This window comes from Papio anubis, chromosome 19 (genome assembly GCF_008728515.1).
Source record: "Papio anubis isolate 15944 chromosome 19, Panubis1.0, whole genome shotgun sequence".
NCBI lineage: Eukaryota > Metazoa > Chordata > Mammalia > Primates > Cercopithecidae > Papio > Papio anubis.
Genome location: NC_044994.1, coordinates 34,653,077 through 34,677,929, shown reverse-complemented (window position 1 = coordinate 34,677,929; position 24,853 = coordinate 34,653,077). Strand labels below are relative to the sequence as shown.

The window sequence follows — 24,853 nt, the reverse complement described above, 5'->3', positions numbered from 1 at the left end:
GTAATATTGAACTGACATATTCCTAATCAAGATTCTAGCAGACATTTTCTGTATAAATTGTGACACAATGATTCGAAAATTCATATGAAAATGGAAAGGTCCTAGAATATCCCTTAAAAACTTTAAAATAGAAGGACAAACTTGGAGGGCTAACATCACCTGAGTTCAAGATTTTTAAGATTGTGTGATACTGCCATTAAGACAGACAAATAGATAAATGAAACAGAATGGAAAATTCGGAAACACACCTACACATATATGTACAACTGACTTTTAAAAATAACTATGTAAATTTAGAAGAGAAGAAAACTCTTTTCAAAAAATGATACTAGAATAATTAAACCTTCCATGCAAAAAAATGAACTTCAGTCTATACCTTTTAAACTATATAAAAATTAAATAAGATGGGTCATAGCTGTAAATATAAAAAGTAAAATCATAAAATTCTAGAAGAAAACATAAGACAATATTCTGTGATGTGGATTAAGCAAAGAGATGTCAGATAAGACACCAGCAGACAAGACATTAAAAAACAAACTTGTCAATTAGTTATCTTTGAAAGAAATTCATAAAAGGATAAAAAGATAAGCTACAAATTGGAAGAATACACATGTAAATATATATCTGATTTTAAAAATATCTCTTATCAGGGATATATAAAGTTCACTCAAAACTCAATAATAAGGACACAAACAATCCAATTTGAAAAAGTTGTCAAGGATTTAACAGTCACTTTACCAAGGATGATACATGCATGGCAAATAAACATATGTAAAAATGTTCATTAGCCGGGCATGGTGGTGCTTACCTGTAATCCCAGCTACTGGGAGAGGCTGAGGCAGGAGAATCACTTGAATCCGGGAGGTGAAGGATGCAGTGAGCCGAGATCACGCCACTGAACTTCCAGCCTGGGCAACAAGAGCGAAACTCCATCTCAAAACAAACAAACAAACAAAAAGGTTTCAATATAATTACTTACAAAGAAATGAAGATTGAAATGATAATAAATACACGTATACATCTATTAGAATGGATAAAACTGAAAAAAAAAATTACCATACCAAATTTGGAAATAAAAAGAGTAAAAGAACACTATTATATGCTGCTGGTCAGCATGTAAAAGGGTAGAAACGCTTTGTACGCATAAACATATGGCTACTATGCAATCCAGCCATTCTGCTCTTAGGTATTTATCCAAGAGGAAAAAAGCACATTATACAAAGATGTGTACATGCATGTTCATAGCAGCTTTGTTAGTGATAGCCAAAATCTGGAAACAACCCAAGGACCATTAACAAATGAATGTACAAACAAGATGTGGTGAATCTATGTAATGGAATATTATTCAGCAACATAAAATAGAACTATTAGTATATACTACAACATAAATAAATCCAAAATAAGTATGCTGAGTGAAAGAAGCCAAGCAATCCCCCCACAAGAGTGTATACTATATATACTGGGCAATTTTACTTATATAAATATCTTGAAGATGCAATCTAATCTATAGTAAAAAAAAAAAAAAACCTGTGATTGCCTGGGACTATGGGAAGCACTAAATGAAGAGACTGCAATAGAGCACAAAGAAATTTTTTGAATTAATGGAGAGTTTGCTATCTTAATTGAGATGCTGTTTCACAGGTACATAGACACGTCAAAGTGTACTTACTAAAATGTACCTTTTAAACGGGAGTAGTTTGTTATATGGCAATGATGCTTCAATATAACTGTTACTAATTATACAGAGAGCTTTGACATGATCAGCACTTCTTCTTTTATTCAGGTCTCCAAGCCAAACATGATCCAGAGTTAGGCTTAAATTAGCAGCTCAACATCAGTGAATAGTAAACTTTCCCTTTTTTGATCTTCTACTACACAAATTATGAAATCCTCGTCTGACCAGGAGAAATTTCACAATACGGCTCTTTAAAAGCCAATTTCGTTATTTTTAAAACCCAAAACATGTGATTACATTTCTGATGATAAAGTATCCTCTGTTTTATCAAACTGTGATGATGATAGGTAGTATGTGTACTTATGTTTATTTATGTAAAGCTATGTATTGATCTTGGCAAATAATATCATCAAGCTTATGTAAGTCCCTGAAAAACTTACTCATTCAGGACTTTCCAAGGTCTGAGAACCACTGACCTAAAGCAATTATTCACTTTATTTGGCATTATGTATTATACATTAATCAGTCATGCCTCTTCTCCCAGAGAGAAAAAGAGATGTGAGGGAGAGGGAGAGAGGAAGCTCAAAACATTATCTCTCTGGAGTAAGTGTACTAGAACAGAAAACAGAGGGAAGAGTAACTCCACTCAGTAGAAAACATGATCCATTCAATATTCTAGAATCTTCTGACCCACAAAATTAGCAACTCTTTATTTTATTTAATTTTTTTTTTATGGTGGGGGCAAGTAGAAAGAAAGTAAGTGAAAGTTTTACATTCTCAAGAGAGATTTTAATGATTGACTGTCTAGCTAAGGAAAGATTTATTTATGTGCCAGGCCTTGCTTGAAGTCTCTATCTTCTTCTCTAACCTAGTAAACCGAATTGAACAAATAGAAACAAACTGCAATGCCTTCCTAAACTGGTGAATCTTTACTCAGGCCTCACTTCACCTCACCTCTCAAAGGCAAAAGTTACATCTATCACCAAATTGTACCCTCCCAGCTCTTACCACTAAGAAGGCCATTAAAAACGGCCTGAGAAATAAAATAGCATGAGAGTGGACACTTACTCCTCCAAACACAGTCCTCTCTGCCTCCACCACCACTGCAGTCTGGAGAACACTGAGTGCCTGATGTTTACTGAGACTCCTAAGAGGGTAGGAGAGAAGAAAAGGGCATGTGAAACTAACCCAAGATTTTAGGAAACAAATTGAAAGTACTAAATGAAAATAGAGAGATAGAACTCAGGGATGCTCTTCAGTGTAACCCTGGCCAGGTGTGCATTCCAACCAATTGGCTGGGAAAGTAAAGGGTGAGATGTCATTTATTTTCATTTCTCTCTACCTCTGTTTCCTACACTCATTCCGGGTCTCTAAATTACCTCTTCTGCTAATCTCACCATAGGCAGCCTCCACAAATGGAACATTCCCCAGTTAAACTTGTCTCAGATATGGAAAAAAATGTCGTCATGTTAGTCAAAGGTTGCAATTCATCTTTCACTAGAAAAATAAAGAAAGAGAAGCATTGATAGGCACATATTTTGGAACACGGATTTTTTTTTATCCTACCTTAATTTGGCCTGGCCACAGATGGGATGACTGGCACCAGGCATGGGGCACAGGGCCAGACTCCTTTGCACTTGGGCTTACACAAATCTCTTTTGCTCCACTCTTTGGACATTTATTTCTTTTAATACTTTCCTTAGATGCCTCTCACTCCAGTGGTGAAATGAAGGCCTGGAGAAGTAATAATTTCAGAAGGGGCAAGTTGCAGTGTTACTGTCTTGGCACATTGATACAAGTTTCTGCTCTTAGAACACCCTCTTTCCATTTAAGGTAAGAGAGCGTTTCCTTAACTATAAATAGGAAGTTGGGAGAGCCAAGTTAATTTATATTGCATAAACTGTTTTTGTCTAATGCAGTCAAGTGCAGAGATACTTGGAATCCACGTTGATTATGTAAATTGCTTATGAATGCCTAGACAGAGTTTGTGGGCAAGCAATCTTTTCTCATGGAAAGGAAGGCTTTATCGTTGTGCTCTTTCTTTTTTCCCTAGAACTACCTACAGAATCAACTGGGAACAGAGCCCCACCCTTTTTTTCCCCCAAACACAAAACCTTTGATTCTTTTCAGAATAAAATTTGGCAACGCAAACAGAGTGAAAAAGCTTGAGAAAAGCACAGCCAATCTAGTTTAAGGTAAGTCTAGCAAACATGAAAATCCCCAGCTTATTCGAAGCAGGATTTCTTTCCATAGGCTATACCCTGCAAGGTCTGAACTGCCAAGTGTAGGTATTTGGATTTCATCTGTGAGAAATAAATACTTTTTAAGGGTTATACATCGGAGACAGATATGATAAATTTGGAGATTGAAGAAGATGAAGCTGGCAACAGTGTACTGATGGACCCTGGAGAGGAGGGAGTGAGTTAAAGTGTTTCCACATTCCACAAAAGCCCTCTGGCCTTCCCATGAGTATGAATTCTTTAGCAGTTTACCAGGTGCCATTTGCAGGAGGCCTATAATTGTTCTGCCCTCCCTACCCAGCATCTAAGGGTGCATCCTTCTGACAGCACACATCCCCATAGGGAATTAGGCAAAGAAAAATATATCCATCCACATGGTATATATATTCACATTATAATACACTCTATCTGAAAGTGAGCATTATACAGTATATAAAATGTATATTTAGTTGCATTTCAGTGACAAATGGCATCCAGGTTTTCAAATGATTTAATACAAGATGTCCTCATTAATTCAGCTCTGTGTCTCTGTGTTCATAGCGCATCTACGCTCCTGGTGTGCTTTTGGCAGCATTATTTATTTAATGCAACTTTCCCAGGTGTTGATATTCCTCCTACAAAAATGAGCTTCTCAAAAGTGCTTCCAAAGCACTTTACTGTTATCACCTCAAATCCATATTCTCATTTAATAACATCTCTTTTTTTTTCAGTAACCTCCCTTAAATTTCCCATCTTCAACTCTGCATATCTGTTGAAGAAAGGTAACCTTTTTAGTGGGGGCTCTGGTACACATTGGGGATACATGCCTTAAGACACTGGCTTCATTCTCTAAGTAGCATCAAAAATTGGTCCCTTTCCTCAAATCTCTCTTCTCTTGGTCAGCTAAAGTGCTAAAAGTAGCCACTAAAAGTTATTCCTAAGCATTGAAAACGGACTCAAGCCAATTTGATTGTGTCTAACTCTTGGGCTCTTTTTGGAGGCAATAAGAGCTACTGAACTATGTAATGCCCTGTGACAGTTAGCTCCACTCAGAACCTTTCAATCGGAATTACATTGAGAACCAATTATAGACCAAATTTTGCCACATAAACAATGTTTATTTAAAAAACAAAAACTCCTTTATTTGTAAGCAGGCACACACTATTTCCTTTTCATGTTCTGTAAATTTGCAGTTCCTCACTTTCTTTGTGATACTCCATCAGCTTGCCTGAAAAGGTCTACACAACACACACATCCTTCCAGGGGTAGGATTCTGTTACTCTTATCATCATCATCGGGTAACTATCCCTTTTCAGAAACTAATGGCAGGACCAAATAGTCTCCAGTTCCTTTCCTAACATAGAGACTACTCTTCTGACTGAATTTCTATGCTCTGTTTTTAAACAGGGGAAGTGATTCCATATTTTGTTGGTTAACCATATACTTTGAATACCTTGCAATTTTACCCATAACATCTATTTTTATTATTTACCAGCATAATTACCAAAGAACTAATTCGTTTAATGAAAACGTTTCTACCGCTCACCAATGTAACTTGCATAAAATGAAGTGTAGATCAATATACCTTGGCATAGCTGCTTCTAGAATTTGGACTTTTTCATACATTGCTGGCTACCACCCCTGCAGTGTGGATTCTCAGTGAGGCTAACCAGTCCTGCAGCTGAAACTTAAACTACTAATAGACATATCTCACTGTCCATGCCAGATATCTTTTTATTTTTGAGTATTTCATTTTAAAATTTTTATATATTTAGGGGGTCAAGTGCAGATTCCTACATGTATATGTTGAGTAGTGGTGCCATCTGGACGTTAGTGTATCTGACACACTAACAGTGAGCATTTTACCCAATAGGTAATTTTTTCAAACCTCATCTCTCTTCCACCCTCCCACCTTTTGTAGTGTCTACTGTCTATTATTCCATTCTGTGTGTCCATGTATACCCAATATTTAGTTCTGACTTATAAATAAGAACATTAAGTATTTGACTTTCTGTCTCTGAGTTATTTCACTTAGGACAATGCCCTCCATTTTGCAGCATCCATGTTTCTGCAAAAGACATGATTTTATTTAATTTTTTTAGACAAGTGGCTTAACTTTTTAAAAATTTGTGCCAATTCTTTTAACCCTTAAAGCTAGATAAAACCCTTACATGCCCTGAACGTAGCTTTCCCTTTCCATTTCTCTTTTTTCTTCTTGTCTGGGGCAGGGGAACCACAGAAGTGATTAGTAAAAAAAAAATACTTGTGTTCAAAGTGGCCTTAAAATACTTGTAATCTTAGACCTGAATGCAAATCTCCCCTCTTTACAAAAATCCATTATGAAAACTCAAGAATGAAATCAAAATTATAGAAGGAGTAGAGAAGGAGGACCACTCTCTATACTGCTTTTCCACACATATTTTTTAGCATAGTGTCCCCCGGCCGTATTTTTTTTAGCAAATGGTCATTCCTCTGCTGTTTTTACATTTTTAGAAGATGTTTTTAGAACACATTTTAACTCAGTCTTACAGATAATGTTCAAATTTTAGGGGCCCACATGTTTTATCAGTTTGTTCTTTTCTAAGGAAACAGTTGAGTAAGAACTTTGGTATTCTTCGAACCTAAATTATGGCTGTCATGAGATTAGTGACTTTGGCAGGCAGAAGAAAGAAGTCTGAAGCCTGATTACTTGGTCTCAAAGTGAAGGAAATGGAATCCTGAACCAAATAAATAGGTAGTAAAGGTAAATTAAAAACATGAAAAAAAATTCTGAAAGGTGCAGGTTGAGTAGTAGTATTTTCCACTCCTGACTGGTCTACCCTGTAGAAACTTTGCTCTTTATTATATATCTTCGTTAATAGCTTCTTATATATCTGTCCAGTGTTTCTTTATGTAAATGAAAACAAATGTGAATACGTGTTCTTACTCCTCTCATATGCATGTACATGAAAGGTAGCACATTATATAACCTGTTTTGTAACTTGCTTTTTGTCCTTAACAGTATGTCTTGGGAATCTTTCCTTGTTGTACAGAGAAAGTTTTCTCATTCTTGTTTTCTAAAAACTTTTATTTGAAGTTCAGGGGTATATGTGCAGGTTCATTACACAAGTAAATTTGTATAAACATTATACAGGCTTATTGTACAGATTATATAATCACCCAGGTATTAAGCCTAGTAATCATTAGTTGTTTTTCCAGATACTTTCCTTCTTCCCACCCTTCCCCCCTCCAATAGGCTCCAGTGTGGGTTGTTCCTCTCTGTGTGTCCATGTGTTATCATCACTTAGCTCTCACTTTTAAGTGAGAACATGTGGTATTTGTTTTTTTGTTCCTGTGTTACTTTGCTAAGGATAATGGCCTCTAGCTCTATCTATGTTCCTGCAAAGGACATCTCATTCTTTTTTATGGCTGCATAGTATTCCATTTATAAGAAACTTAAACCAATTTACAGGAAAAACATCAACCTCATTAGAAAGTGGACAAAGGAGATGAACAGACACTTTTCAAAAGAAGACATACATCAACCAACAATCATATGAAAAAAACCTCAACATCACTGATCATTAGAGAAATGCAAATCAAAACCATGAGATACCATCTCACACCAGTTAGAATGGTTAGTATCAAAAAGTCAAAAACTAACAGATGCTGGCGAGTATGTGGAGAAAAAGGAATGCATATACATTGTTGGTGGGAGTGTAAATTAGTTCATCTATTGTGGAACAGAGTGTAGTGATATCTCGAAGACCTAAAAACTGAAATACCATTCAACCTAGCAATCCCATTACTGGGTATATATACCTAAAGGAGTATAAATTGTTCTATTAAAAAGACACATTCACACGTATGTCCACTGCAGCACTATTCACAATAACAATGGTATGGAATCCATTTAAATGTCCAACAATGATAAGATGGAAAAAAAAAAGTTGTACATATACACCGTTTTTTAAAATAACTGAGTAGTATTTCATGATACATGTATATCCTTTTTTTTTATTCAATGCTCTGTTGATGGACAACAGTTGATTCCATATCTTTACTATTGTTAATAGTGCTATGACAAACACAAAAATGCAGTTACCTTTTTGATATGATTTCTTTCCCTTTAGGTATATACCCAGTAGGGAAATTGCTGGATTGAATACTAGTTCTATTTTCGGTTATTTGAAAAATCTCCATATTGTATCTTTGTAGAGGTTGTACACGGATAATTTGACTTCCTCTTTTCTTCAATTTGGATGCCTTTTATTTTATTTTATTTTTTTCTCGCCTGATTGCCCTGGCAAGAACTTTCAGAACTATAGTCAATAGAAGTGGTGAAAGTGGGCATCTTGGACTTGTTCCAGTTTTTAGAGGGAATGCTTTCAACTTTTTTCCATTAAGAATGATGTTGACTGGAGATTTGTCATATATTGCCTTTATTATGTTGAGTATCTTGTCTGTGCCTAGTTTGTTAAGGATTTTTATTATAAACTAATGCTAAATTGTGTCACAGGCTTTCTCTGCATCTATTGAAATGACCTATGATTTTTGTCCTTAATTCTGCTTATGTGATATATCACACTTACTGATTTGTGTATGTTGAACCATCATTGAATCTCTGGGATAAGATCCACTTGATTATGGTGTACCTTTTTTTTTTTTTTTTTTTTTTTTTTGATGTGCTGTTGGATTCGGTTTGCTAGTATGTTGTTGAGGATCTCTGCATCTATATTCATCAGGGATAAGGTGACACTGGCCTCGTAGAATGAGCTAGGGAGAGCTCCTTTCTCCTAGATTTTGGGAAAAATTTTCAGGAGGACTGGTAGTAGATCTTTTTGCATGTTTGGTATAATTTCACTGTGAATCCTCCTCATCCTGGGCTTTGTTGTTGTTGGGAGAGTTTTAAATTACTGTTTCAATCTCAATATTCATTATTGGCCTGTATAAGAGTTCTGCTTTCCCTGCTTTAATCTTGGGAGGTTGTATGCTTCCAGGGATTTATCAGTTTCCTCTAGGTTTTCTGGTTGTGACCATATACTTATATATAATAGTCTCTGATGATCTTTGTGCCTCTGTGGTATCAGTTATAATGTCTCCTTTTTCATTTATGATTGTGTTTATTTGGATCTCTCTTTTCTATGCTACTTACTTGAGAAGAAACCTGCTCTCTCTGGTCACAGGCCCAAGGTACAATTTTGAGAGTTTTAACACTGGGCTGCATCCCACCTTCAGGTCAACTTCGAGAAATTAGAAAATTAACTCAGGATATTAATGAGAAATGTATCAAAGAGCTAGGTATCTCACAAAGCAAAAGAAGAAATTCTAAACCTAAAAAAATCTATTGAAGGAAATACAAAATGTATTTGAAAGCTTCAATAACAGAGTAGATCAAGCAGAAGAAAGAATCTCAGAACTTGAAGATAGGTCTTCTGAAATAATCCAGTAAGACAAAGATAACAACAGCAAAAAAGAATAAAAGGGGATGCACAAAGCCTTTGAGATGTCTGGGACTACATAAAGTGACTGAAATTAGAAATTATTGGTATTCCTGATGGGAAAGAAATATTATTTAAAAGCTTAGAAAACCTGTTTAAGAAAATAATTGATGAAAACGTCCCACATCTAGCAAGAGAGTCAGATATCCATTTGCAGGAGGCCCAGCAATCCTCAGGAGTATACATTGCATAAAGTGCTTCATCATGGCATATTATATTCAGAATGTCTGAAGTCAAAGTGAAAAAAAAAGTTAATTGGCAAAAGAAGAGTGACTAGTCAGCTTTAAAGGAAACCCCATTCGACTAACAGCAGATATTTCAGCAGAAACGTTACAGGCCAGAGATTATGAAATCTCCGGTTACTTCAGTCCTTCATGCTATGGGGGATAAACAATGTGTTCAAAGGAGCTATGGGCTGAGAAGTCCTTGTACATTGAGTGATATACACATACACACACACACACGTGTGTGTATGTGTGATTTCCTGGCTAAGAGCTTAATGACAGTGCCTTTCTCCTTTCTCATCTTCTCTGTTTTATAAAGAGTTAAGAAAAGAAGGGCTTCTAAACCTTGTTCATGCAGTTCACCTTTTCCCTTACTTGCTGCCAACTCCAGGGTGGCAAGTCAGCAATCCTATCAGTCTTCATTGAATCAGAAGGCTGATTATGTAATTAGAATGAACCAAACATTTGAGGAACCAAGTGACAGAAACTGGTGAAAGTGTCTTACAATAACTTTTACTCTGTATTACATGCAATGACCAGACCATATCTGGAATTATTTTACTCTTCATTTGATCCTGTGTGAAGGTCAGACACCTCACTTCTCTGAACCTGAGATAATAGATCTAGTATTGCTCCCTTGTGATTAGGGACAAACAACCCCAGTGTCCATGGCCTTCAGCAGTACAGCATTCCAACAAATGGCAAGGATGTCTTTGTACTTCCTATAGGATAAAGAGTAGAGAAGCTATGGTAAAATTTCACAATCTTTCTCCTCCTGTTATACCTCCACCTTTGGCAGAACCCTATTAAAACTTTTGCTTTTCTATCAAAAATTTTCTCATCAAAGACATAAATCTCCACTCAACTAGCTAAGGGAACTTACATTTTGAATGGCAGATAATCTCAATTTCTTTTTCTTTTATTATTATACTTTATGTTCTAGAGTACACATGCACAACGTGCAGGTTTGTTACATATGTATACAAATGTGCCATGTTGGTGTGCTGCACCTATTAACTCGTCATTTACATTAGGTATATCTCCTAATGCTATCCCTCCCCCGTCCCCCCACCCCACAACAGGCTCCAGTGTGTGATGTTCCCCTTCCTGTGTCCAAGTGATCTCATTTTTCAATTCCCACATATGAGCGAGAACATGCGGTGTTTGGTTTTCTGTTCTTGTGATAATTTGCTGAGAATGATGGTTTCCAGCTACATCCACGTCCCTACAAAGGACATGAACTCAACCATTTTTATGTCTGCATAGTATTCCATGGTGTATATGTGCCACATTTTCTTAATCCAGTCTTTCATTGATGGACATTTGGGTTAGTTCCAAGTCTTTGCTATTGTGAATAGTGCCACAATAAACATACATGTGTATGTGTCTTTATAGCAGCATCATTTATAATCCTTTGAGTATATACCCGGTAATGGGATGGCTCGGTCAAATGGTATTTCTAGTTCTAGATCCTTGAGGAATCATCACACTGTCTTCCACAATGGTTGAACTAGTTTACAGTCCCACTGTAAAAGTGTAAAAGTGTTCCTATTTCTCCACATCCTCTCCAGCACCTGTTGTTTCCTGACTTTTTAATGATCACCATTCTAACTAGTGTGAGATGGTATCTCATTGTGGTTTTGATTTGCATTTCTCTGATGGCTAGTGATGATGAGCATTTTTTCACGTGTCTGTTGGCTGTATAAATGTCTTCTTTTGAGAAGTGTCTGTTCATTTCCTTTGCCCACTTTTTGATGGGGTTCTTTTTTTTTCCTTGTAAATTTGTTTGAATTATTTGTAGGTTCTGGATATTACCCTTTGTGTCTGGATATTAGCCCTTGTCAGATGAGTAGATTACCAAAATTTCTCCCATTCTATAGGCTGCCTGTTCATACTGACAGCAGTTTCCTTTGCTATTGCAGAAGCTCTTTCAGTTTAAATTGATCCATTTGTCAATTTTGGCTTTGTTGTATTGCTTTTGGTGTTTAGACATGGAAATTCCCTTGCCTTGTACCTATGTCCTGAATGGTGTACTAGGTTTTCTTCCAAGTTTTATGGTTTTAGGTCTAACATTTAAGTCTCTAATCCATCTTGAATAAATTTTGTATAAGGGTAAAGGAGAGGATCCAGTTCCAACTTTCTACTTATAGCTAGCCAGTTTTCAGCACCATTTGTAAATAGAAACCTTTCCCATTGTATGTTTTTGTCAGGTTTAACCAAAAGTCGGATGGTTGTCAATGTGGCAGTATTATTTCTGAGAGTTGTTCTGTTCATTGGTCTATATAATATGCTGTTTTGTTTTCTTTTACATTTCTTTTAGTTGCTACTTAACCTTGTATGACCATAGTTTAAAGTCCAGGTAATTGTGAAAGTACGCATAACTGTCTTTTGACTTAGGATTATTGTTGGCAATGTGAATCTTTTTGGTTTCCATGTAAACTTTAAAAATAGTTTTTTCCAATTCTGTGAAGAAAGTCATTGGTAGCTTAATGGGTATGGCATTGAATCTATAAATTACCTTGGGCAGTATGTCCATTTTCACAATATTGATTCTTCCTATCCATGAGCATGGAATATTCTTTCATTTGTTTGTGTCCTCTTTTATTTCATTGAGCAATGGTTGGTAGTTCTCCTTGAAGAGGTCCTTTACATCCCTTGTAAGTTGGATTCCTAGGTATTTTATTCTCTTTGAAGCAATTGTGAATGGAAGTTCATTCATGATTTGGCTCTCTGTTTGTCTGTTATTGATGTATAAGAATGCTTGTGATTTTTGCACATTGATTTTGTATCTTGAGACTTTGCTGAAGTTGCTTATCAGCTTAAGGAGATTTGGGGCTGAGACGATGGGGTTTTCTAAATATACAATCATGTCATCTGCAAACAGGGACAATTTGACTTCCTCTTTTCCTAATTGAATACCCTTTATTTCTTTCTCTTGCTTGATTGCCCTAGCCAGAACTTTCAACACTATGTTGAATAGGAGTGTTGAGAAAGGGCATCCCTGTCTTGCACCAGTTTTTAAGGGGAATGCTTCTGGTTTTTGCCCATTCAGTATGATATTGACTGTGGGTTTGTCATAAACAGCTCTTATTATTTTGAGATACGTTCCATCAATACCGAATTTATTGAGAGTTTTTAGCATGAAGGGCTGTTGAATTTTGTTGAAGGCCTTTTCTGCATCTACTAAGATAATCATGTGGTTTTTGTCTTTGGTTCTGTTTATATGCTGGATTACATTTATTGCTTTGCATATGTTGAACCAGCCTTGCATCCCAGGGATGAAGCCCACTAGACCAATATCCCTGATGAACATCGATGCAAAAATCCTCAATAAAATACTGGCAACCCGAATCCAGCAGCGCATCAAAAAGATAATCTCAATTTCTAAAAGAAGAACATTTAAGCTTAAGTTGCTTAAATGTTATTCATTATCTGATAGTGCACTGTACACAATTTGGGGAGAATAAACAGCAACTTGATTCCAAAAAAGGTCATAATTTATTGATCTTGTTGTTCTAGGAATATGGAAAAGCACCCACATGGCCAAATCTCTAAAAGTTATGGCTCAAATGAGATTTCCCCAAACTTTCCGTATCACTCTTATGACAGTGATGTTTGTGTCTCTCCTTAATTAAATCTGCATCACTTTCTATATGGAATTTGATCTGCTCTTCCATCATCACTTATAGGGGCTGTTTCCTTTAGATATAAGTGGTGTTCTCCCTTTCAGATATGTTTATATTTTAAAAGAATCTATACATTTTAACACTGCCTTGGAACACAATACTGCGGCTTATGGCTTTTTAGTGTTGTCGTTGTGGTCAAGTGTTAAGCCTCTTAATGTTTTTTGCCTAGCTTGAACACATACAGATTGGGGCTTGCTGAATCCCCCATTTGTATAATTCACTCCACAGTAGAAGTCTATGTCATCATTTCTCATGGTACTGGAGGCATACTCCTGGAATGATACTTGAAGGCCACTTTAGTCAAGAAATACTCAAATGGGCGATTACATCCAAAATGTAACAGAGTAGTACTAGTTTATTATATAACTATCAACTGAATTCCTCCTAGGAGACAGCACCATGAATTCAGCTCTGCTGCCTAAAGGAGAAGATCCCATTTCTTAGGATTCTTAATGACTTTGACTCCCTATAGGGGAACTTATTTTTAGTGTTCTATAGATATGTCCACTGGAAAAAAATTTGTGCTAACCCCAAACCTATAAATCGCATCTTATTACAGTCAAGTTAACTTAACCAGCTACCACTATCCAATTCTGTCTAGTTTGATATGTACTACTTCTGTCTAGCTTGATATGTATTTCATTTGACAACACTAGTTGTATCACTTCCCCTAACTAAATTTTATTTTTTTATAAAATAAGCTATAGAACTCTTGTTTTGGCCACATGTGGAAAAAAAAAATCATATGTACATTTCTGAAATTTTTCTATGATTGCTCACTCTGAAACAACTTAAATTTTTGAACTTCTATTGACAAAATCTATAGGTTTCTTACCTATTTGTCTTTGCACTCATATGTAGATTCAAGAACCTAAAAACTGTGATTAGTGGAACAATACATAGTACTTAGTAGGATCCATAAGTGTCTGCCTTGAAGATTGAATCAAGAAGCCCACCAAAGTCTTCACTGACTTGCCACAGTGATTCTTGACAAGTTCAGAAAAGTGGAGGGCCTTGCTTCTGTATTGTCCACAAAATGTCCCTTCTGGAATCTATTCCTAAGAGAGTCCAAGCTCAGACTTGAAACCCATTGGTTAGTATTTTTTTAATTATGTGCTAGTTTTTCATGAATATCTCGGAGCACACACTGTACTTGAAGAGATCTTTAACCCTCAACAATTGGTGGATGTGGTAGTCACTGAAGAAACCTTTATAATTAATGTATATCCCTATCTGTGTCAACATACCACACATATTTCAAAAAGGCTCAATAGAATATGTGCCTGGTCAGGGACAATTTCAGACTAGCTTCTCACTTGGCAATCTGGGGTGTGAAGTCACGTCTCATGCAATGCCCTGCCAATGACAAAAATTCCACCTGAGCATACACTACAGACTTCAAAGTTCATGTCAGCTACTACCTTTTCCACTGGTTGTTAAGGATTACCTGCTTCGCCAATTACTAACTGTGTGATCTTGTTGTATCATATCTAGGGTTACTAGATTCAGGAAATAAAAATGCAGGGCACCCAGCTAAATTTGAATGCAGATAAGTACTCAAGATTTGAGACACATTTAAACTTAAAAAAATTTGAAATTCAAATGTCACTGGATGCCCTGTATTTCATCTGACAACACTAGTTCTATCACTTCCCCTAACTAAATTTTATTTTTCTCATCTCTAAAAACATTGCCTCATGTGAACTGCTGTACACATTAAATGCATGCCTGGCTCAGAAAGCGTTTTGTTATCTATAATTAGTTATGTGTTATCATTGTCATTACTGCAATTATTCACCTATCCAATTATCCAATCTGTATTTCCATAGGGCTTGTGTTCAATCTACTTCCAAATGGATCACTTAAATATTTTAATATTAACAATATACTTATTTTTTAAAAGGGGCCCAATATTGCTCTTTGTTGCTTTTTAAGACAGCATTTTAAGATTGTGTTTTGGTGTCTATGGTCATGAGAACATTTTCCTTTCAGTTCCTCCTGGCGTTGATGGATTGCCTGCATCTGTTGTACAAACAATCATGGTGAAACAGTAGGAAATGCTGTTTCAACTTGACTTTACTCCCTGAAATATTCTAAGCATACAGTGAGGTGGCAAAAGTATGGTCCCAGGATGGGAATTTTGAGAGACAAAGGGAGCCTACATTTTTACATCACCACTCAGTTGGATCGATGGAACCTTCATTAGCAAAATAGTCTCAGGAAAAAGTACCAAAATAGCTGAGTTCCTTCCCACCCCCAACCATACCTAAGCTAACCAAATATAGGAAATCTTAAATGCTGCAAATCAGATAAATACATTTTATTAAAAGTACATTTTTATGGCCGGGTGCAGTGGTCACGCCTGTAATCCTAGCACTTTGGGTGGCCGAGGTCGACAGATCGCCCGAGGTCGGGAATTCAAGACCAACCTGACCAACATGGAGCAACCTCGTCTCTACTAAAAATATAAAATTAGCCAAGCATGGTGGCACATGCCTGTAATTCTAGCTACTCAGGAGGCTGAGGTAGGAGAATCACTTGAACCTGGCAAGCTGTGGTTGTGGTGAGCCAAGATCAAACCATTGCACTCCAGCCTGGGAAACAAGAGCGAAAATCTGTCTCAAAAAAAAAAAAAAATACAATTTTAAACACATTTTTAAATAAGAGTTTATGTTTTGGGAGAATAGAAAGAAAGAAACATAATAGGGAAAAAAACTCTAGAATAGTTGGCTTTAATTAAGGTACTAAACAAAGTTCCACACTTCGGACATTTTTCGGATTTCAACCTAAAACAAAATGAAAGCCCTTCACACAACCTTTGAAGGTCTAAATAGAAATAAGGAAACCTACTTATTAGTATGTGAGTCCTTTGTAGTGTAATAGGCCTTAACAGATAGAGCTTCCTTTGTAAAATTATGCAAATACATCTGTTTCAAAGAAAAGAGAAAGATTGGGCATCCTTTTAAGAGAGACACACCATGACTTTGTCAAGTGTACAGCTCCTGGGGCAATCTTGATTATCAATAACAGCAGTCCAACTTAAGCTATCTAGACACTGGAGTGCCTCATAAAATCAGTCCATCTGTAAGAAGGTTAGTGTTATAACCTGGTTTCCGGGAGAACTAGTCCCAGGAACTCACTTACTGCTGCTCTCAGTGTCCTTCTCATATCTAATTTCTGCATATTAGCCTCATTCTCTTCTATTGTAGACATCTAGTATTTCTTCAAATTGTAGAAACAAGGCTGCTAAGAGCACCAGAGTTGTTCTTGAGAGAAGATTGACTGTGATAACTATGTTTTAAAAATCCTATGGAAAAACTCTGGTCTTTTTTCAATCAATTGTGACTAGCGGAAAAGTCTTATATTTAGGCATCCATTTCTCTACTAGAAAATTGTAGTTGATAGCTACAATTTTATAACAGAAAAGACATCTTTAGGAGTTATCTCACAAAGGCTGAGTGAAGAAAGAAATTTCCAGAAAGATATTTCTACTCATAGAAAATGGGAAGAAATACTGAGCAGGCAGACCAATAGGCATTCACTATAGAAAATTGACAGATTTTCTATAATTAATATCAGACACAAAAGTAAATTACAATTCCGGTATGTGCTAAGTTATAACACAGAAGCTGGGTTGGAAAGGGCCTTTTTGAGGAAGTGTCTTTTAACTTGAAGCAGAAAGAAGACTGGATAAAAAAAGTTTTCCTGCCAAGGACACAGTGTGCGAGACAGCCTTAAGGGAAAAAAGTACTCAGTGTTTTAAAAAACAGAGAAAACACAAGGGTCACTGTGGCTTAGGAATGATGAAAATATATAGAGCAACTGGAAGTCATGCCAGCAGGGGAAAAATTGTGTTCACTGGAAGCCAAGTTAAGGATTTTGTATTTTTTTTCCTCAAGTGTAATGGGTTTTTATTAAAAATATTTGTAGGACCCAATGCATGTTTTCATAAATTATATCTCACAGATGAGAATTTAGGGACCATAGAAAGATAAGAGTAGAAAATATGAATAAAGAGAAAAAAGTTTATAGTTGGGCTAAGGTGGGATATGAAGACTGAAATTATCTAGTACTGCCTTTGCTATGTTGCTAGATCAATTTTTTTTCTTCCCTTTACCATGTTGAAAATCACCACATGGAACATCCATATTCAGCCAGACTGATGAATCTTGACATTTCTTATATGTGCTCACCTATTCCATGATCATGAAAACAAATTGAAGCATATTGTTAGGACACTAAATTGATCTGTTATCTAAGGAAGTAAAAACTAGTCAGTGTGGAAAGGCATCTTTCTGTAATAATTTTTTAATAAAAATAACCATGTCATAGGAAGTTAGAAATGCTTATGAGAATTCATCTATCCCATTGCCCAATTTTCAGTAAGACTTCACCAAACATCTGTAATAAAGGTCTGCCATATTAAAAGACATCAGAGAAGTTGAGTCAATGACATCATTTAAATGAACAAGCAAATGGTGGAGACACTGTCTTCATTTTTTGTTGTTAATGATTTTGAAAATACAATTTGCTTGAGATAAGCTTAGGACATAGCTATAATGAAGAGCAGCAAAGAAATAAAAATACTCCTGCATGATAGAGTGAGCACACACCTGATATGGCATTGAATCTACATATTACTTTTAAAATACACTAGAAAGGAAAAAACAGTCAAATATTACCAATTACTTTTTTTTTTTTAATACATGGACCTTCAACCAATTTGACGTAATCTTCTTTTTTCCCCCATTGATTCACTTGACAGTTAATTTTGGTCATGCATAAATATATTTATATAATTATCTCAATGAGTTCACCAATGAAATATTTTAGGGTACTATATTTTTACATAGTAAAATGTTATATGCTAACTAAATAACTAAAAATATAAGCAGAATATGCCTGGTTGGGATAGACTAAGGTATTCTGTTGCAATAAGACACCAAACAATTATTCAGTGACTTAAGATATATACCAGTCTGTTTCTTACTCATGTAATAGTCCAGGGTAGGTGTTCTTGGCGAGTGGATTGTTCCCTTTTTGTCATGATGCAGAGACAGAGGTGGACAGTGGCATTGCCATCTGCAGAAAATGACTTCATGATTGGCCATGCCCTGGTCATCTCAGCCAGTAGGGAGAGAAAAAAGAGTATGGCAAGATATCCAAAATCTGAAAGGCCACATGTCAATTCATTTACATGGCAATGCTTTGTTGCTAACAGGGCTAAGATATGCAGTCTGCAATAAGACAGCCGACTCTTAGTCCAACTCCATAATTGTGAAAGAACATGGATTTTGGTGGACAACAGTCTTCATTATGTGGTTAGAATAAAATTTATAGAAGAATATAATTTAAATACCTTCAGAAAATTAACATTTAAGGCCAGTCCTCTCCTCTGTTGTGGGTTTACGGACCTCTATCACCTTAGTCAGCAGATGAGCAAACAGTAACAGCTATGAGAGTGGGTGTTCCTTTATTGGAGTGGCTGTCAGCTCAGACACTTAAGGGCTCTGTGATCTTGAGTGTTCTCATGACAATGTTTACCTCACAGGATTATGGTGTGAATGTAATGATGTTAAATAATATAATAATGTAAAACAAATGCCTTGGGTTGAAAGCAAAGTGAGACCTCAACAGATGAGATTTTATGCCATTCTTTTTTCTATCTTTTGCCCAGAGTGGTTCTATATTATGTTAGAACAAGATTTAGACAGATTCAGACAACATAGAGCTTCCCTCTCGATCTCCAACAAATTTAGGCATTAGAATATGTTGGCGTATTAGGTAAGATTTATGATTATACTGGATGATATTTGGCTTTATCTGTGGTCCTAAGGGAGCCGCACACATTAGGGGAAGGATCACTTTGTGTTAGCCAGGTACCTAGAAGACTCCACCAGACAAACACAAGGAGAAAATGGGTAGGAGTGACCCACTAGCAGGTACATTTGTCAAGGCTCTCCAGAGACGAGAGAGAGAGAGAGAGAGAGAGAGAGAGAGAGAGATTGAGAGCGCTCCTGACAGGCTGAAGATTGAACTAAGAATTGATAATTGACGTTACAGTCTTTTTCTTTCTTTTTCTTTTCTTTTCTTTCTTTTTTCTTTTTTTTTTTTTTTTTGAGACGGAGTCTCGCTCTGTTGCCCAGGCCTGATCTCGGCTCTCCGCAAGCTCCGCCTCCCGGGTTCACGCCATTCTCCTGCCTCAGCCTCCCGGTAGTTGGGACTACAGCCGCCCGCCACCAAGCCTGGCTAGTTTTTTTTTTTTGTATTTTTAGTAGAGAAGGGGTTTCACCATGTTAGCCAGGATGATCTCGATCTCCTGACCTCGTGATCCACCTGCCTCAGCTTCCCAAAGTGCTGGGATTTCAGGCTTGAGCCACCGCGCCCAGCCTGATGTTACAGTCTTGAGTTGGAATTCCTTCTTTTGGAAATCTCAGTCTTTGCTCTTAAAGGCCTTCAGCTGATTGACTGAGACCCATTCACATTATCAAGAGTAATCTGCTTTACTCAAAGCCTACTGATTTAAATGTTATTCAAACCGAAAAATAGTCACAGTATCATGTAGAATATTGTTTGATCAAGCAACTAGGCGCCATGGCTTAGTCAAGTTGACACATAAAATTGACCATCACAATATGAATGGCCTTTTAACACACAGAAACTTAACACTTGAGTGTGCGTGGTCCAGTCAATGCTCTGGGATTCGATCCACCAGATTAGTTAGGTACCTTTTTCTTGGAAAAAAAGAAATGCTAGAAGAAAGTTTAACCCTCCCTCTTCCACCCACGGAATAGTGTCTTTCATTTTCTTTTTAGACAAGAGTAGGTGACAGGGCTACTAAATAAAATTGATGAGGAAAGAGAGTCAAATCAAATAAGGAAGGATAATCCTTATGTAGGCATTGCAGAAAAATATGAAAATCTCTCAATAATTTTATAACTGGTGCATCCTAAATAAATAATATATGTGTATTTTTATGGAGAGGAGGGTTAATATTTAATTTTAAACTTACTCTTGTCAAAAGGAAGCAAGAAGGAACTAGGTTACCAATTCTGAAAACATGCTAAAATGCAAACAATGTAATAAATCTTTTGTTACTTGTGTTTTTGTAAGTTTGCTCTGAACAGAATTGCTAAATATTTTCTGATAAACTGTACAGGAAATTGGCATCCTTTAAATCTTCTGAGGATCCAAATAGTAATAGAATATATTAGAATGAAGCATGGTTGCAATTTATAGTGAGCATCAAAGACAAAATAAATTTGTTTTAAATGAGGGAAGTTTATGAAATAAACTACTTTTCTGAGTAGGAGCAAAATAATTTAAGCTTAGTTCTGTAGACTAGCATATTCCTTTGTTCATGAGGGTTGAAATTTTATGGAGCTATAAACAACAAAGGGAATTGACAACCTGTAATGTGTCTAAAAGAGGGAAAACTGGATCTGCATATAAATTGCTAAAAATAAAAAATAGTTCACACTTTTGTATACTTATTTTGTAATTATTTTGAAAGTATGCAATATGTTGGGCTCTGATATGTAAGAGAAGAGCTCAACCCTAAGAGCAACTGTTCACAGACTCTGATTGGGAAAATATTCTGCAAGATAATGAGTCACCTTTTGTCAACCCATCCAATTAAAATGTTTATTCTGCTAAGATGCAATTGTTTTGGTAATAAAACATTTTATGAAGGCATTTCATGGAAAAGAGGGTGTGAGGCTAAAGTAAGTGTTTCAGGCTTATTTATTGTTTTTCCTCTGAAAGAATTTTAATAAATAGTGGGTGTTAAGAAAGCTATCAGAATATAATTCTAAAACCCAAACATACCGGAAGAAATCCGACACTGACTATATCTCTCATTTGCTCAAGAGCGTGTCCTTTCTTTCCCTTTTGCCACCAGCACTGTGGCTAGTCCATATCCTACATATTTTGTATTCCCTTAATCATATTATCACTCTTACAGAGATAAACACAGCAACTGTGCTTAGGCTTTCCACAGTGTTAGTTCCACTTGCCACTTCTGTCAAAGCAACAACAGTTCATGTAATAAAAATCACATACATTCTCAATTCCAAGTTGAAAAGCAATGCATTGCAGAGATAAATTTATATATGTGTATATATACTTATATGTGCACATACACTCATATATTTTTCTATACTAGTGATACCTGTGCTTTCAACAGCATTTTCTCAAGTCTGAAGGAAGACATTGCTTCAGTCTCACTGAACCACCCCCTACAAGTATGCCCCAATATACTCTCAGGCAATACACACACACACACACACACACACACGCATACACACATGCAACTTCTGTTTTCATATAATCTAACTTGTTAACTTCTTTTTATTATTTTATTTCTTTTGTCCCCTGCTTTCTTAACACTTTACTCTCTGGTTTGTTGGTTTTTAATGGTACACTTTAAATCCTACCTATTGCCTATACAACAATCAATAAGTTTATTCTACTTTCGACTTCAGTACTCAGCCTCCAGTAATTCATCAGTTACAGTTCATGCTTTTCTACCCCTGCTCTAGTTTCAATGGAGGTTTCTGTTCATGGGTTTCTGCTCCTAATAAGTTGTGGTTTTCTGTATCCAGCCTGTCTGTCTCTCCAATTTTGGGAGCAGTAGTTTGCCCTATGACCTTAACACCCTTACAGATCTAAGAAGAGTTGATTTTTCAGTTATTTTTTTTTTTTTAACTTTTTACTTGTTAGAACTGAGCAGTGACTTCCAAGCTTCTTTCATGCCGGAATGTAGACTGTAAGTCCTGCTTTATGTTTCTACAGGGAAAAAAATAATCTTTATCAGCTGAAGTGTGATAAAACATATTTTCTGATATGTTACAGTAATTTTGTATAGATTTATTTGTCTTTCTTCTGTTTTTTCTGTGCATTTGGGGTGGTTTATGAGATTAATACTTTTAACGGCATATTCTTCTGTCATGGTATCGAAATCTAGAATCTTTAGTGATTTTCATTTTACTTTTTACAATTGAGGGAAAAATTGGTGTCCTCCAGTTTGTTTGTTTTCTTGTCCTCTTTTATCTTGCATAGCCCTGCTATCTCCCCTTTTGCTTTTTCTTTTGCCACTTAATTGACGAAAGATGTTTCTCTCTCACTTTTGGTCTTTTTCTTTGTCAGGAGCTCTGGGGGACTGCCATGTCAAGTGACATGCACTGTTAAATTCTTTCCCTACCATATATGCTCTGACCTATCAAGATACCTTTTTAGTGTTCAGATTTACAGTGGAACTACTCTTTCTGATTCTTGTTTTTAGCTCAACTTTAGCACAATCACAGCTTCCCTCTTGTTTCTTCCCTCCGCTTTTCCTCAGATTGCTCTTGTTGGATCTCAAAGTCTTGTGCCATGTGCAGGCTCATAAAAGAACTTCCCAGAGTTTGGTGTTTTCTCGTTTGTTTTCATTTGTCTGTCTTTCTTTTGTGATTACAATTATTTAAAAATTAAGCCATATTCTACCTTCAAGTATGTTGAATGCATTGCTTGGCGTAGTTTTGTTTCTTGCTTCTTTTTCTGTATTCATCTATAGGAAATATTGAAGACACAGACACAAGTTCCACTAGTTCTTCAGCTGCTCCTTTCACTCCTGTTTTCCATGAGAAACCAGAGTCCAAACACTGTCTGGAGTAGGGTAGCCTTTAGAAGGCGTTACCCAATGCTGCCCAGTCTGAAGTTAACTCTATGTAGGGCACCTAGGTCCTAACTAGGCTAACTAGGTCCAAGGTAAATTTACCTTAAAATTCTCCTTATTAGACTTTTTTTTTTCAGTTGCTACCTTAAAAATGTTTCCTCCTCCAAAAGTGAGGAAACAGATGGTTGAGTCTTTAGGAGGCAGACCTCCTGCCTTCAAGATGCCCAAAGTCCCAGTGTACGTAACTCTAGTCACACTGGCCTAATGGATTTCTTGTGTACAACACATTTAACAGTAATGAACGTACATGCATCATGAAGTTTCAACCTAGAAGAAGCCTTAAAGATTATCTGGTATCATAAAAAAATTAAGGACCTTGGCATAAAATAAAATAACGTTTTAAGTTTGTCATGGATATTGTCTGAGTCATTCTGAGAAGCCAGGTCTTCTGATTCTCAGTCCAGTGCTCTGTGTATTATGTGCTAATGCCTAGTTTATATGAGGAAATGCTTTGGCAGTACCAAGACCCACACGAACATTAGGGGTTAAATTTAGTTCTCTAACCTTAACCAAAAGTTGAGATTTTATATACTTTCCACAACTCATTTACTTTTAGGTATGCTCTGACCTACCAAGACACATTTTTAGTGTTCAGATTTAGAGTGGAACTACTCTTTCTGATTCTTGCTTTTAGCTCAAATTTAGCCCAATCATAGCTTCTCTCTTGTTTCTCTTTGTTTATGTCAAAACAATCAAAAGCAAATAAATTTCATCTTTACATCTATCAGTAAATGTATTATTCCAAGCAAGTATTATGATGTATTGACAACAATTAGCAACTTACATTTTCACCTATATAGATCCAGGTTCTCTGTGGACACAGGAACTAGATAGATACTCCTAAACTAGTTTATTATTTAGATCCCTTTCAACTGGGACATATTTTGTCTTTCTGATAGTATACATCAAATGGTTGCATTATGCAATCGAAGCCCAAGAACACCTGTCTCACTATAAATATGATCATTGTAAGGAGTCCAAATTTTGATACATTCCTAAAGAACTCCCCTATGTTTTAACCATGTAACTAATGAGTAACTTTATATATAGGAAAGTGGGATAATAACTGGTCAAGATGAACTTTCATGATTTATTCTAGCTCTTAAATACATGAGCCTTTTTAATATAGTCTTCAAATCTGGGATGAAATAAACAGATTGATTTTACTGGAGACACTTATTTGTCACCACTATCACCCATGAGTGTTACATACTTTGGTGCAAACTGCTTTGTTTTTGAAGGGAAGGGAATGAGATCCAGTCTTTATAAACTGATTTTCACATAAATAACATTTTCTCATGTTGTCAGCATTCAATTTTCCACCAATACACTTACAAGTTTTCATAAACTGTCGAATGCAAATGTGACACTACCCCTGAATGAGTATGGCTTTCTTCATAGAGACTTTGATGCTGAAACAATGACAAGTCATAAACACTCACCACTGGCCCATTTCCATGGTGAAGTTTCTCATTGCAAACTCAACAACAACTGTTGACCTCTAGACCTAAAGACCATCAATTACCCAGCTTACAGAGGTGGAATATAGTGAACAAGCAGCATTGGGCTGTCACCCAGTTAACATCCTATCATGAGTTGAAAAGCAATTTGTCCAATATTTCAACTGCCAGGGAGAATTCTTTATTAGCTTTTGGATAGGTTTGCCTTTCAATTGGATGATTTGAATAGCTACTGAGGTAGGAGAGATGCTGCCCTCAGATAATGATTTTGCATTTCACCTCATCATTAATGCTTTGGACCTCAAGGGAAGTCACTGTGCCTTTGATGAAGGTCGAAGCATTTTATAACCTTAATAAAGGCTCATAGCCCTAGGAAGAGCAAGTGTGAGCAAGT

The 24,853-nt window shown here is 36.3% G+C and overlaps 1 long non-coding RNA gene across 2 annotated transcripts in view; it reads right to left on the bottom strand.

The window, feature by feature from the left end:
* Positions 1-893: 893 nt before the first annotated feature.
* The window catches only part of LOC116271471, a 165,685-nt gene continuing 141,725 nt past the window's right edge, over positions 894-24,853 (bottom strand). The window contains exons 5-6 of one of the 2 annotated variants that reach the window (XR_004180061.1): positions 2,744-2,822; positions 894-933 (exon numbers count right to left, since the gene is read on the bottom strand). This is a non-coding gene — a long non-coding RNA (uncharacterized LOC116271471). Of the gene's footprint in view, positions 934-1,016; positions 2,823-24,853 lie in introns of those variants that run through there. The other variant, XR_004180060.1, reaches the window with a different exon arrangement.